This window comes from Panthera onca, chromosome C2, assembly GCF_046562875.1.
Source record: "Panthera onca isolate mPanOnc1 chromosome C2, mPanOnc1 haplotype 2, whole genome shotgun sequence".
Classification (NCBI taxonomy): Eukaryota; Metazoa; Chordata; class Mammalia; order Carnivora; family Felidae; genus Panthera; species Panthera onca.
The window spans coordinates 60549559-60562599 of record NC_138347.1 but is presented as its reverse complement, the minus strand read 5'-3'; positions in this window follow the sequence as shown (position 1 = coordinate 60562599).

Below are 13041 nucleotides of genomic sequence, written 5' to 3'. Positions count from 1 at the left end.
TGTCTCGTCTATCTGGACTGAGATTTTGTTGAACTCTGGCTTAGTTTTTCTAACCCAGCAGAGTCAGAGGAGACCAGAAGAGGGAGTTTTCTTATGACTGGTGACCCCCCATCCCCTGCCCATGAAAATCACTAGTGCAGAGGAGGATGAGCCCCAATTACCTGACCCTGGAAAGGAGCTGATCAATACTCATCTGGAGTTTCCAGCTCATTATCAAGTTGTACTGTTGACCCATCCTTCTTCCTTCCTTCCCTCTGTTCTTTTATTCACTTGAGAGTCCAAAGAGCCTACGAAACACCAGACTCAGCACGAGGCTCTGGGAACACAGGATGAATAATCACAGCCCCTGCCTTCAGATACTCAAAGCTTGCTCTCCAGTGAAGCTACACTCTGGGCGAAGGAGGTGGAGGGTCTCTGTTCACCTGCCTCTAGGGCTCACCTCTGCTACCTTGGGCATGTTTCATGGTGCACATCCTGAAAATCTGCTGTTCCACCAGGAGGAACATCTAAAGCCTGGTGCTGTGCCCCTCCACTCCAGAGAAGCAACCTGAGTGTTCCACACTGTCCACGCTCCTGTCCTCCTGTTCCCCTTCTCCCCCACAGGATGCTCCATCTCAAACCACTTTCCTGTCTTCCCTGGGTTCCACCCATTCCTAACTGGATACCATGACCCATGCACCCCCCCATAGCCCACCTCCAGCCTCTTAGAGAACATATGCCTCAACTTCTCTCTGCCCTAACTCAGCTTCAAGGCTCACATGGAAAGACATCTCCTCCAATCTCTTTTCAACAGTCACAGTGCCTGAAGCTGAGGAAGTTGTAATACCTAATGTGTGTCCAAGGGAGGGTTCAGAAGTTGAACAGGCAGAGTGTTTCCAAAACCGGCTATCCAGGCAGAGAAGCCCAGGGTGGGAGAGCTGAGAGCAAGTAGTGGAAATAGAGCACAGAGAGGGGGACACTGGAGTTTGGGTTATAAAAAATTTACAGCCTGGGTTTCCACAGTAGGATGGGTAAAAGCCATAGAGGTAGGATCTATCTTATATAATAAGAAACCCCAAGAAACTTAGACTAAGTTTTTTAAAAAAGGTTAAAGAGTTTCTCTAATTGTTTCTTTTTTTTAAGTGTCTGACTCTCTTTTTTTTAAGTTTATTTATTTATTTTGAGAGAGAGAGAAAGAGAGAGAGAGCCCCAGGGAGGGAGGAGCAGAGAGAAGGGGAGAGAGAGAATCCCAAGCAGGCCCCACTGCTGGCCTAAAATGTAAAGCACTCCCCAGCCTTTCCCTCGCCCTGCAAACCCACCACCCACTCCATCAGCTCCAGCTAGAAATCTGTGGCCTGGAAGAGATCATAGCACAGGGTGAGGGGGGCACTGAGAGTGATCACACTTTCCACAAGGCCTGCAACCTGTACGCAGGAAACACCATTTGGAGCACAGAACAATCTCTCAGCAGTGCGTGTGAGCTTCAGCCTCTCCAAAGTCTTTCCTTGGGTTCAGAAGTGGTGGGGAGCTTCAGGGATATCACAACTTTCCTCTCCCTCCCCTTCCTTGTCTTTGTTCAAATGCAACATCCTGAAGCTGCAGGGAGGTGACCTTTCTAGCCAAGTGCTCCCACTCTTTACCTCACTGACCCCAGCACCTGTTGGTGATAGGCTGTATTGTGGCCAAGGCGGGCCTCCTGCAGGTCCACAGAGGGCTGAGGAAGCTGAGAGACAGGAAGCAGGGGAAAGAAGGTGGCATGGACTCTCAAGGCACCCAGAAGAGCCTACCCCCATCCACCATTTGCCAAAGTAAAGCCATCTCACAGCAGAGCTATCTGAGCAGTGGAGTGGTTGTTCCAAACCTCTTGTTGAGAGAGCTGCCTCAGACCTGTCTATGACTTCAAGATTTTTAATAAGTCTGTGAGCCACAGGACTTGTAGGCTAAAACTGGCTCAGGACAAATGCAAATGGGGAGAATTTGGGGAGGGGATTGCTGACTGTTGTTAGTCTAAGCTCCCTCAGGTAAGGTGACTCTGAGAACCTCCCTGACAGAGGCTGTGGACTACAGGAAACTTCCTTTGCCTTCTCAGCTGTGAAAATAGGACAGAGACCCCCCAGGAGAGGTTGGAATGCAGAGTCAGAAGAAAAATCTTTGGGAAGAAGCAGCTGATCTCTCCTCAGCCTGGGCCTCTCTGGCTTCTCTTCCTGGCGCACCCACACCTCCCCTCCGACATTACTCCCCTCTTGTCCCTTCTCCACCCTAAAGGTGATTATACTTTCAATCTACCCCAGACCTCATCTGCCTTTAGAAAGGTATCCTCTACCCCTGCAGCCTTATTTCCTACTTCCTGCCACCTGGAGCCCTCAGTATAGAAGTACAGGGAAACATCTTTCAAGGAACCTCCTAACCATCAAGAGCTCTCCCTCCCCCACTGAAAAGAATGCCAGGCCTAGATGATTTCACAGGGGAACTATAACAAGCCTTTAGAGAGAAGATCATTTCAATGTTACTGAAAATATACAGACATACAACACAAAAGAAAACTTCCAAATTAGTTCTATGAAGTGAATTTCAAACTGATATAAAAATGATTAAGATTGCACACAATAAAAGAAAATCAGATCCTAATCTCTTATGAATATTGAAGGAAAAATTCTAAATAAAAGTTGCCACACAGATGCCAAAAGCATATTAAGCAAAATACACAATGACCAGGGAGTCTATACCATGATTGCAGGGTGATTCAATACCAAAAAAATTTCATTAATATTAAATACTATATCCACATAGAAAAAGCAAATGGTCATTTCCTTTGATGCTGAAAAGAAAATTCAATCCCATGAATTATTTTAAAAAAACATTCAGCAAAATAAAAATTGATAAATTCTTAACATAATTACACACACACACACACACACACACACACACACAACCAGCCTCAAAGCCAAAATCTTTTGTTTTTTTGAGCGAATGAATTGATTGACAGTGAAATCCACACAGAAAGCTTCTTCTTCTTTTTTATTTTTAATTTTTCATTTTAGAGAGAGAGAGTGCAAATAGGGGAGAGGGGCAGAGGGAGAGGGAGAGAGAATCCTAAACTGGCTTCATCCTCAGCATGGAGCCCAATGCTGGGCTCAATCCTGTGACCCCAGAATCATGACCTGAGGCGAAATCAAGAGCCAACTCAACAAAGTGAGCCACCTGGACATCCAAAGCCAACATCTGTTTTGATGGGAAGACACTAGAGGTATTCCCACTAAAGTCAGGAATAAGACAAGGTACTCACTATTGCTGCAACTAGTTAACCACTGATCAAAAGTATTAGCTAATTTGATTAAGTAAAAGATGCAGTTAGAGGCATAAGAATTAGAAATAAAGATATAAAAACTATCTCTAGTTATCAAGGCTTGTATAAGCAGAAAACCCAGAGAATCAATGGGAAAAATACCATAAACAGTAGAATTCTGTTAAATTGGCAGGATATAAAATTAATATAAATAAACAAATAGTTTTCCTATATACAATCATCAACCAGTTGTAAGATATTTGGGAGAGAATCCACATTTACAATAGCAGCAAAAAAAAAAAAAAAGAAAAGAAAAGAAAGAATATTTAGGAATAAATTTAACAAGAAATGTGCAAAAGTCATACAAAGAAAACTTTCCAGAATGAATCAGCTATTCAAATAAAATTTTAAATGAAACCATACATATATTAAAAGAAAACATCTGTGAATTCCTTTGAAACCTGGAAGTGGAGACAACCTTTTTAATTGTGACTCAAAATCTGGAATCTATAAATACAACGTGGTGAGGAATTTGACTACATATTTTTTTTTTTTTTTAGAGAGAGAGAGAGAGAGAGCGCACAAGCAGGGGAGGGGCATAGAAAGCGAGGCAGAGAGAATCCCAAGCAGGCACCCCACTGTCAGTGCAGAGCCCAATGCAGGGCTCAAACTCACGAACTCATGAGATCATGACCTGACCCAAAATCAAGATTCCAATGCTTCACCCACTGAGCTACCCAGGTACCCATGAGTACATATTTAAAAAAAAAAAAAAAAAAGATTTTTGCACTAAAAAGTCATAGAGGTGAAAAGACAAATGACAAACTAGGAACAAATATTTGGAACATATTTCACAGCCAAATGATTCATCTCTTTAACATAAAGAGTTCCTGGAAATCAAAAAAGAAAAAGACCAACCACCCTGAACATGCCAAAATACACGAACTGATGGTTTATAGCAAGAGAAATACAAATGTTCCTTAAACATATGGAAAATTCTTCAACCCCCGTTGTAAAGAGAGAGACGTGCATTAAAACAACACTGGGATACCATGTCTCCCCCACCAGATTGGCTAACGTCAGGACTGTAACAATACACTCTACTAGTGAGGCTGTGGGGAAGCAAGTCTTGCCATAGAATGCTGTTGGGAATATGAAATGACATCATTCCTTTGGAGGAGAATTTGTCAGTATCTATCAAGGACCTGGGAATCCTACTTCTGGAGATCTATTCTAAGGATATAACTTCACAAATATGAAATGACAGGGGCTCCTGGGTGGTTCAGTCAGTTAAGTGTCTGACTTCAGCTCAGGTCATGGTCTCAAGGTTCGTGAGTTTGAGCCCCACTTTGGGCTCTGTGCTGACAGCTCCGAACCTAGAGCTGCTTCAGATTCTGTGTCTCCCTCTCTCTCTGCCCCTCCCCCATATTCGTCTCTGTCTCTCTTTCTCAAAAATAAATAAACATTAAAATAATTTTAGAAAAACAAATGTGAAATGACATATGCAAAACATTACTCGTTGAGGCATTACGTGTACTAGCAAAAAAAACATGAAATGACTCAGATGTCTATCAATCTTGTTGAATAAACTGTGACACCCAGTTCCTTACTGAATAAACTCTGGCACCCTCATGTGAGGCACAACTGGGCAACCATGAAGAGAATGAGAGTAATCTTGATATATTAACACAGAGTGATCTCCAGAAGACTTAAATGAAAAGGTATGGTGCCCAAAAATGTGTATAATATGCAAACCTCATGGGAAGGGGTAAAGGGGAATGAGAATATGAGCACAATTTTGCCTATGTTTGTAATAAGGAACACTGTTAAGAATTAATCAGAACTCAATGTTTTAAATTAGTTAATGTTAGATGGCAGAAGAGGGAGGGGATAGAGGGGGGATTGGGATGGAAGAGAAACTTCTTTGGGTATAGCATTTAATTTCTAGGGTGTCAATGTTTTACATATCTAAAAATACATATTATATAAAACAAAAGTGAAAGAAAGGCCATCCCTAAAATTGAAGGAATAAAGAAACAAATTAATCTAATTGCATCTAAAATGAACAGCATAACTACACAGAGAAAACAGTTAACTGAGTTTAAAACTTAGCACTTTGTGTTTCCTTAGTGGGATATATTCTAGGATAAACAAATATATTCCAGTCATTCAGTTTTCTCATTATTTTGAAAAAACAATATAACAAATAGGTAATTATATTAATGTTGTTAGAAACCAAACTTTTCAGCATAAGAGGAAATAGAAGTATACATTCAAATAATTAAATAAACCCCTGTAATATTAAATTTGAATTTGAACTATAAATACAATTGATTTTAAATCATGATTTATGTATATACATAATATATAAATATATATATTCTTGAATGAATGAATTCTTGAATCAATATATGTAATATATTCTTTTAAATCATATATTTAACCAAATGTTTATATTCTTTTAAATCATCTCCTACAAACCAAGGAGAGAAGCCTCAGAAGAAACCAAACCTGCCCACACCTTGATCTTGGCCTTCCAGCCTCCAGAACTGTGAGAAAATAAAGTTCTGTTATTTAAGCCACACAGTCTGTGGTATCTGTGAGTGTTATGCCAGCCCTAACAAACTACTATGGTGCGATAATGACACTGGCTACACAGGAAAAGTCTGGGGAGATTTCCACTGAAGCTTTTAAGTGTGAAATGCCATAATGTCTGTGATTTTTAAATCCCTAAAAAAATAATAAAGAAAAGGTGCACAATGTTGACTGCTAAATTTAGGTGATAGGAATATGGGTATTAAGCGTTATCATTCTACTTGTCTAGAAACTCAAAATTCATAGTAAAAAGTCAAAATTAAAGGAAAGGAAACAGCAGGGAGAGGAAGGCAGCAGGCAGGATGCACAGTCAGGATGGGGAAGCCCAAGGTCAAAGAGCCAGTGCTGCGGAGGGAGGGGAGACCCCTTACAAGGAGGCCCCTGCCTATTTCAGGACTGAACTTGGGGCCTCTGTCTTTTAACCCACCTGAACATGGTACAGGGTGATTAGAATTCAAGGATGCATTGCATTGGTGGAATTGTCAATAGAAAGGCTGTGAGAAGAGAATAATTAAAAATGAATTTGGTTTGACTGTGAGACATTACTAATTTCAGTCGCTTACATTACTAAACATTTAAGTATAAATACCATTTAGCATAATAATAATTATGCATAAAACTGAAAAATACAGTTGGAAATATACAATTAATTTAAAATGTCATAATAACTAGAGTTTTCAGTATTTAGCCAAATTCCTCATATTGGGTAGGCAGTTCCTAGTCTGAGCTAAGGCTGCTTGATTCTGTCATAACAAATCTAGCAGCCCTAACACATTTCTTCATGTCAATCAATCAACAAATATTGAGCACTTACTTTGCAAAACTGCTGTGCTAGGCATTATAGTTGATACAAAGAAGAAAAAGGTTATTCAAGAAGTTCACAATCCAAGTAGAAAGTTTTAGGCCCAAACAAAAGCACCATAAAATATAAGGTAGGCTATATGTGCGAACGATTGGCAGAGACAAGCAAAGGTAGATTTATAGGATAGTCATTTGTATTAGGTAAGAAAAGAAAGCCGTAGTTGTGCAGCTGAAGTATGGATATCTAATCTTAGAGCAAGGAGATATAGCTTAATAATATGAAGGCACATGCAGAAGCAGTAACAAGTGTTGGCATGCAGCCAATGCCTGGACAGAGTCGTGATGACAGTGTTAATTCACATACCCAGATTCGTGTGCTCCTAGGCAACACTTCAGAAATATGATGGGACGCTCGGGCATGCTTAGACTGAATGTTTACAAACATACGCTGTGAAAAACAAAACATTATAGATGTGAATGGTGTCATAGCTCAAGGGAAGGTATGACCAAAGTCTCGGTAAAGGTGGGAAACATTGATTCATAAATCCCCACCTGATCTCACAAGGTTGATGTGCATAGCCTGCCCCCTTGGCCGAGCAGGTCAAGTGGTAAGCACAAATGGCTTGATGCTCCTCTAAAAGTATTGGGGACACCATGCCTCCTGTGGGGCTGGAGGGCGAGTGGAAGTGTCAGACTGTGGCACTCATAGTCCTGCCTCAAAACAGACACACATTCTCTTGGACTTATAGAATTGACACTCCCTTTCCAGAGTGCCTGAGAAGACTTCATAAGAAAGGTGAGACATGATCTGAGGAATGAATAACCAACAGCATGTAGAATTCTGCCAAGATAGGAAGAAATAGTCAAAATTAAGGTGTGGCCTTCAGAGCTTGATTTAGCTCTCTCAATTTAGCTCTCTGCCAACAAGAGATTGCACACAGGGCTAAGCCCAGCATGGTTTATATTCATGCTTGTCGTAGCCAGCACCAGAAGTCGAAGGCTCCTAGGTCAATGCTTGCCACTTGGACTCTTCTTCCTTTAAGGTTTTAATCTGACCCAATTTCCCACCCTTCCTGCCTACTCCACTCCAAACTCTCCTATTCTGCCCTCTAGGTCCTATAGATTGCCATCAGCAATATCCCTTTTATCTTCAAAAGAGAAAACTCATCTTTAAATCACTTGTTTTCAAAGTGTCACCCTAGACCAGCAGCATCACATGGCTTAAAACTTGGAAGAAATGCAAATTCTCAGGCCCCATCACCACCCAGCTGAATCCTAATCTCTTGGGGGTGGGGCCAGCAGTCACTGTAACCAACCCTCCAGGTTGTGAAATCCTCCTCCCAGATCCAGGAGCAGCCTGCCTCACTGCCTTGATCACTGCAGTGGCCCACCTTCCTTCTTGCATGTCAATGAACATATCCTACCCTAAAATAGCAATGAGGCCACCTTTTCTACTTTTTATCTTCACCTCTAACATCTCATGTCCCTACTACCACGCCGACATACACACACTACTCCTACATCATCCTGTCTGAATTTCTTAGAACCAATTCTCTTTTCTTTTATCCTAAAACAATGCTCTCCACATTTTTCCTTTTAATTTTATATACCATCAGTTAAAAAAATATTAAGCAATGACTTCCCTAATGTTTATGTATATGAAGTATATAAACATAGGGCTGTAGTAACATATTTTATACATTATAAAACAGAACGTGAGAATAGAAAAAGTTAGATATTATGTAAAAATATTTAAATAACAAATGTGATATCTTGCTTAAGTACCCCAATGACTCATCTTTGCAACTTATGTTGCAGACATCAGCTTTGAAGGAATTGAGACATTGCAAAGGCTGTGATTCTACAAGTTTCTAGACCCAGACACAAGTGAGCCCACTGACTGGAATACAAGTTAGATTTTTGCAGTTGTGTGGTAGTACATGATGAACAACAGTTCTCCCAGAAAAAAAAGTCCCAAGTTTGTAGGCTTTGTCAATGTCAGTGGTGTAAATACATCCACCATGGTGATTTCAAATTCCCAACATGATGTCACTGAACATGAACTTTGAAAAGTACACAATCATGTCCGCAAGCCAGTACAAACCAGATCCCACACTGGATTTTTGTGCCCAAAACTTTTTGATTAAGGTCTATTTTTCAATTAATTCCCTTTCTTCTAGGGAACTGGTTTCCTAATTAAGCATTTTCTAATTAACATGGTCCCTTTTAATTTCTCAAACCCCAGCTATGGCAGGGGTAGATATTTAGTCCTTCTGGCTTTGGTGGCGGCCTCTGGTCTGACACAGGAGCAGATGGCCACCTGGGATTTGTCCAGTAGGAGGTAAGAGTAGTAGGTGAGAGAAGTGGTAACAGTCAGGCCTTGGGAATCCTTGCCATGTGGCCTGATGTCAAAGACATGGTCTTAAGCAAATTTACCCAGCCTATAGAGAGAGGGAAGCTGGGGTTTAGATCTTTCCCAAACCCATGCTCTTTAGCTGCAACCATTTCTGCCTGTCTGCTCCCCTCCTTGCATGCAAAACCCCAAACCTGACAGCAGTGAGTAGGTAGAAGCTCTTGAACTTTTAGAACCAAATGGAAGTAAATATATATATATTAATGTGAGAACTTACTAATGTGAATAAAGCATTTACTTCATTTACTGAAGTACAGGCACACTTCCAACTGTACAGGCACACTTCCAACTGCATGATAAGTAAGGTAGGTACTGTTAGTATTCCCATTCTGCAGACGAGGAAACAGGTTTGGAGAAGTTAGCCAATTTTCCCCAGGTCACAAAGCTAATAAGAAGTACAATTCGGATTTGAACCCAACCAGCCTGACCCCAGAGCCCATGCGTACAGTGACTCATCTTCTACTGTCTACCTCTGCTAGCTGATGTCTTTGGGGTGGCTGGTACTGAAGAGGGCACAGCATGGGGTAGAAAACCCAGAGACGTGTGCCCCTGTCCTCAAGATGCTTTCCAAAAGCTGACAGGATCCTTAGGAAAGGAAGACTAAGGTAAGTGAAGTAATTAGAAAATCTTAGCAGACAGCCTGTAATTAGCTGTAATGTAATATCCCCCACGGCTAAGAAAAGTACTTCCTGGTGGGGGCCATGAGACCTAACCCCTGCCTCCAGAGCTATAATCACTCTTTTAAAAAATCAGAATCTAGGTCAGACGGGGCCCTCAGCCTGCAATCTGGTACTGTAATTCTCTCTCCCAAGGAATCCCACCTGACCAAATGACATAGCCATAGAATGACTATATGAAGCTGCATTCTGCATACAGTTTCTTTCCATTTTTCTCAGACTAATGAGAAAATATTTTCAAACCTCTGTTTATAAGTTTCTGGTTCTCCAGTGTCATAAAAGCTGTAAGTCTGAGCTCTGGCCTTTCACAGCATCCTCTCTCTCTTTCTCTCTCTCTCTCTGGTAGCTTCAATTCTTCAAGGTTACTCACTGTGATCCATCCTAAACTGACAATGCAGTTAGAAACTAGATATCCCTAAGAGGAAGAGGAACTTGGGAAGTCCAAACTTGTTCCTATTCCCACTGCTGTGGAACATACTACCTAAAAACTCAGTGACTTAAAACAGTAGCCATTTAAGTATCTTTCACAATTTCTGTAAGGTGAGACATTCGTATTTTAGTTGTATGAATATTTTAGTTTGCTCAGGCTGCTATAAAAAAGTACCACAGAGTGGGTGGTTTAAACAACAGAAATTAATACCTTCACGATTCTGAAGTCTAAGACCAAGGTGTTGCCAGGCAGGGTTGATTTTCTGAGGCCTATTAAAGTAATGAGAGTATATCCAAGATGGAGTCACTCATGCTAAGCCACATGTCAGCAAACCAAAACTTAACTTAAGTTTCTATGTTAGGCTTTCCCAGAAAAAAGAAGGCCTGGATCAACCAATCCCCACGAGTTACCTGACCTGCCTCAAAGACCTTCTTTGCTCCACATAAGAAAATTAACTATGCTTCAACCAGTCAGCAAATGCCCAGTATAACATCCTTGTTCTTGCTCACTCTGGTTTTTAAAAATCCTCTCGCTTTGGAGCTCCTTTCTAACTTCTAGAATGGATGCTGCCTAATTCATGAATCACTAAATAAACACCTACTACATCAGTAAATTGGCTGTGGAAAATATTCTCTCTGCCTTGTAGATGGCCATCTTCTCAATATGCCTTCACGTAGTCTTCCCTCTATGTGTGTCTGTATCCTAATCTCTTCTTAGAAGGACCCCAGTCATATTGGATTCTGGCCCACTCATGCAACGTCATTTTAACTTAATCTCCACTCTAAAGACCCTATCTCCAAATACAGTCACACTCTTAGGAACATTCTGAAGTATTGGTGGTCAGGATTTCAATATATGAATTTGGTGGGGGATACAATTTGGGCCATAACAGTAAGTTTTTTGCTTCTAGTGCATTCATTGATGTCATTCATTAGAACTCAGTTTGCAGATGGGATGGTCTGGAGGATCCAAAATGGCTTCAATAGCATGTTTGGTGCCTTGGTGGGGATGGCTGGAAGGCTGAGTTCAGCTGTGCCTGTTGACCGCAGAGCCTTCATATGGCATCTTCATCCTGGCCATCTTGGGGTGGTCAGATATTTTATATGGATGCTACGCATACCTCAAGAGAACTTATGACCTAGACTTAAAAGTCACAGAGTTCCACCTCTGACATTCTCTGTTGGTCAAAATAATCACAAACCTGCTCAGATTTGAGAGGAGGGGACATGGACCCCACCTCTCAATGGAAAGTAGTCTCAAAGAATGTTGGGCCATTTTTTAAATTACTATAAGCTATTTACAGTTCAGCCTTATCATCTACAAAGTTTCCTACCACTCAGTCATCTTGACTCAAATGAAAAGAGCTCTATAAACACTAGTTATTCGTAGTCCCATGAGTTCCCCTCTGCTTCTTGAAGGCTGATGAAGGTGGCTATGGTTTATAAGAACCAAATGGTCCCTTTCAGGCCCCATCTGCCATCTGACCTCATTAATTCTTCAGAATCTTTCCTAATGATCCAAACACTCCAACTTTGGCATAGTGGATCCTTGTTCACTAACTTGGCTGCTATGCCAGGTCATAGGAAGTCCTGACTTCCTATAGTCTCCATGCCCACTCTATCTCTTCATCATGCCGGGAAGATATTTTGTGATGCCCTCTGTTCCCCTTTTTGAGCTATTTTACCAGGCTCATAACTCTCACCCCTGTGTCTCAGAGCTATCAATTTTCTATCTTGTATGCTTCTTGCCCTGCTCCCATCTCAACCCCTTCTTTGTATTGTAAAAATTGGAATGTGGGTATGTCTGACCCAGATGGGCAGACCTCCCAGGAAAGACTGGAAAATTTGCTAAAAAACCAGAAATCCCAAGAAACAAGACTCTGCATGAAAAGACAGCATGAGTCACTGGTAGTCTGATTTAGGAACAAAGCCTCAGTTCTCAGAATCTCTGCTCCTGTCAGTTCCTGAATGGAATGTGTTACTTGGATCCATCCTAGCTCCCAACCCTTAGTCATAATCTAGATCCTGGGTCCTGGATCCTGGTGAGAGAGAAGACTTTAAATAAAAACAAGGATCTATTCTCCCTACTGTAAGACCCCCTTCACACCTGAACAACTGATGATATGGGGAGAATTCTCTACCTGGGTGACCCACAGGTACTGAAAACTCACAATGTTCAAAACTGAACTCAACATTTCCACTTCCAACACACTCATTTCTATACTCTCTATCTCATTTGATGGCATCCATCTACACAGTCATCCAAGTTAGAATCCTAAAAGTCATTCTTGACACCTAATTTTTCTTTACCACCACCCTAACATCGAATTACCAAGTCCTTAAATTTTTGGAATCTTCCCTCACCTCCACATCTCCAATGTCTTTGCCAAAATGGAAGCTTTCATCATCTCTCACATGGAATACTTCAGTTGCCTCCTGTTAGCCCTTGACACGATGCACCTAAAACTTAAATAAATATGAACCCGTTGTTATCTCCTTAAATCATGTCTGTAGTGCCTCTAAATTTATCTTAAAAATAGAGTCCACAGAATTTCAGCAATAGTACTTCATCTACCACTCAAGCTCTCTGACAAGTGTTGGCCCTGCTTGCATCTTCATGAAGACCTGTCTATGTGTCTTCATTCACTCTTGTACTTTATACATCTGCCACCACAAATTGATTGTTCTTTTTCCAGTATACTGGCTATTCATTAGCTGGAGTAAGCCAGGTAGTACCAAAAAGATTTTCTGTTCTACTAGGCTGCTCTTTTGACTAGAGAGAGAAATTTTTTCTTGGATTTTATCTGTTTGTTTGTTGTTTTTGTTTTGTTTTGTTACCTGTTGTAGGTTTCAGGTTGAAG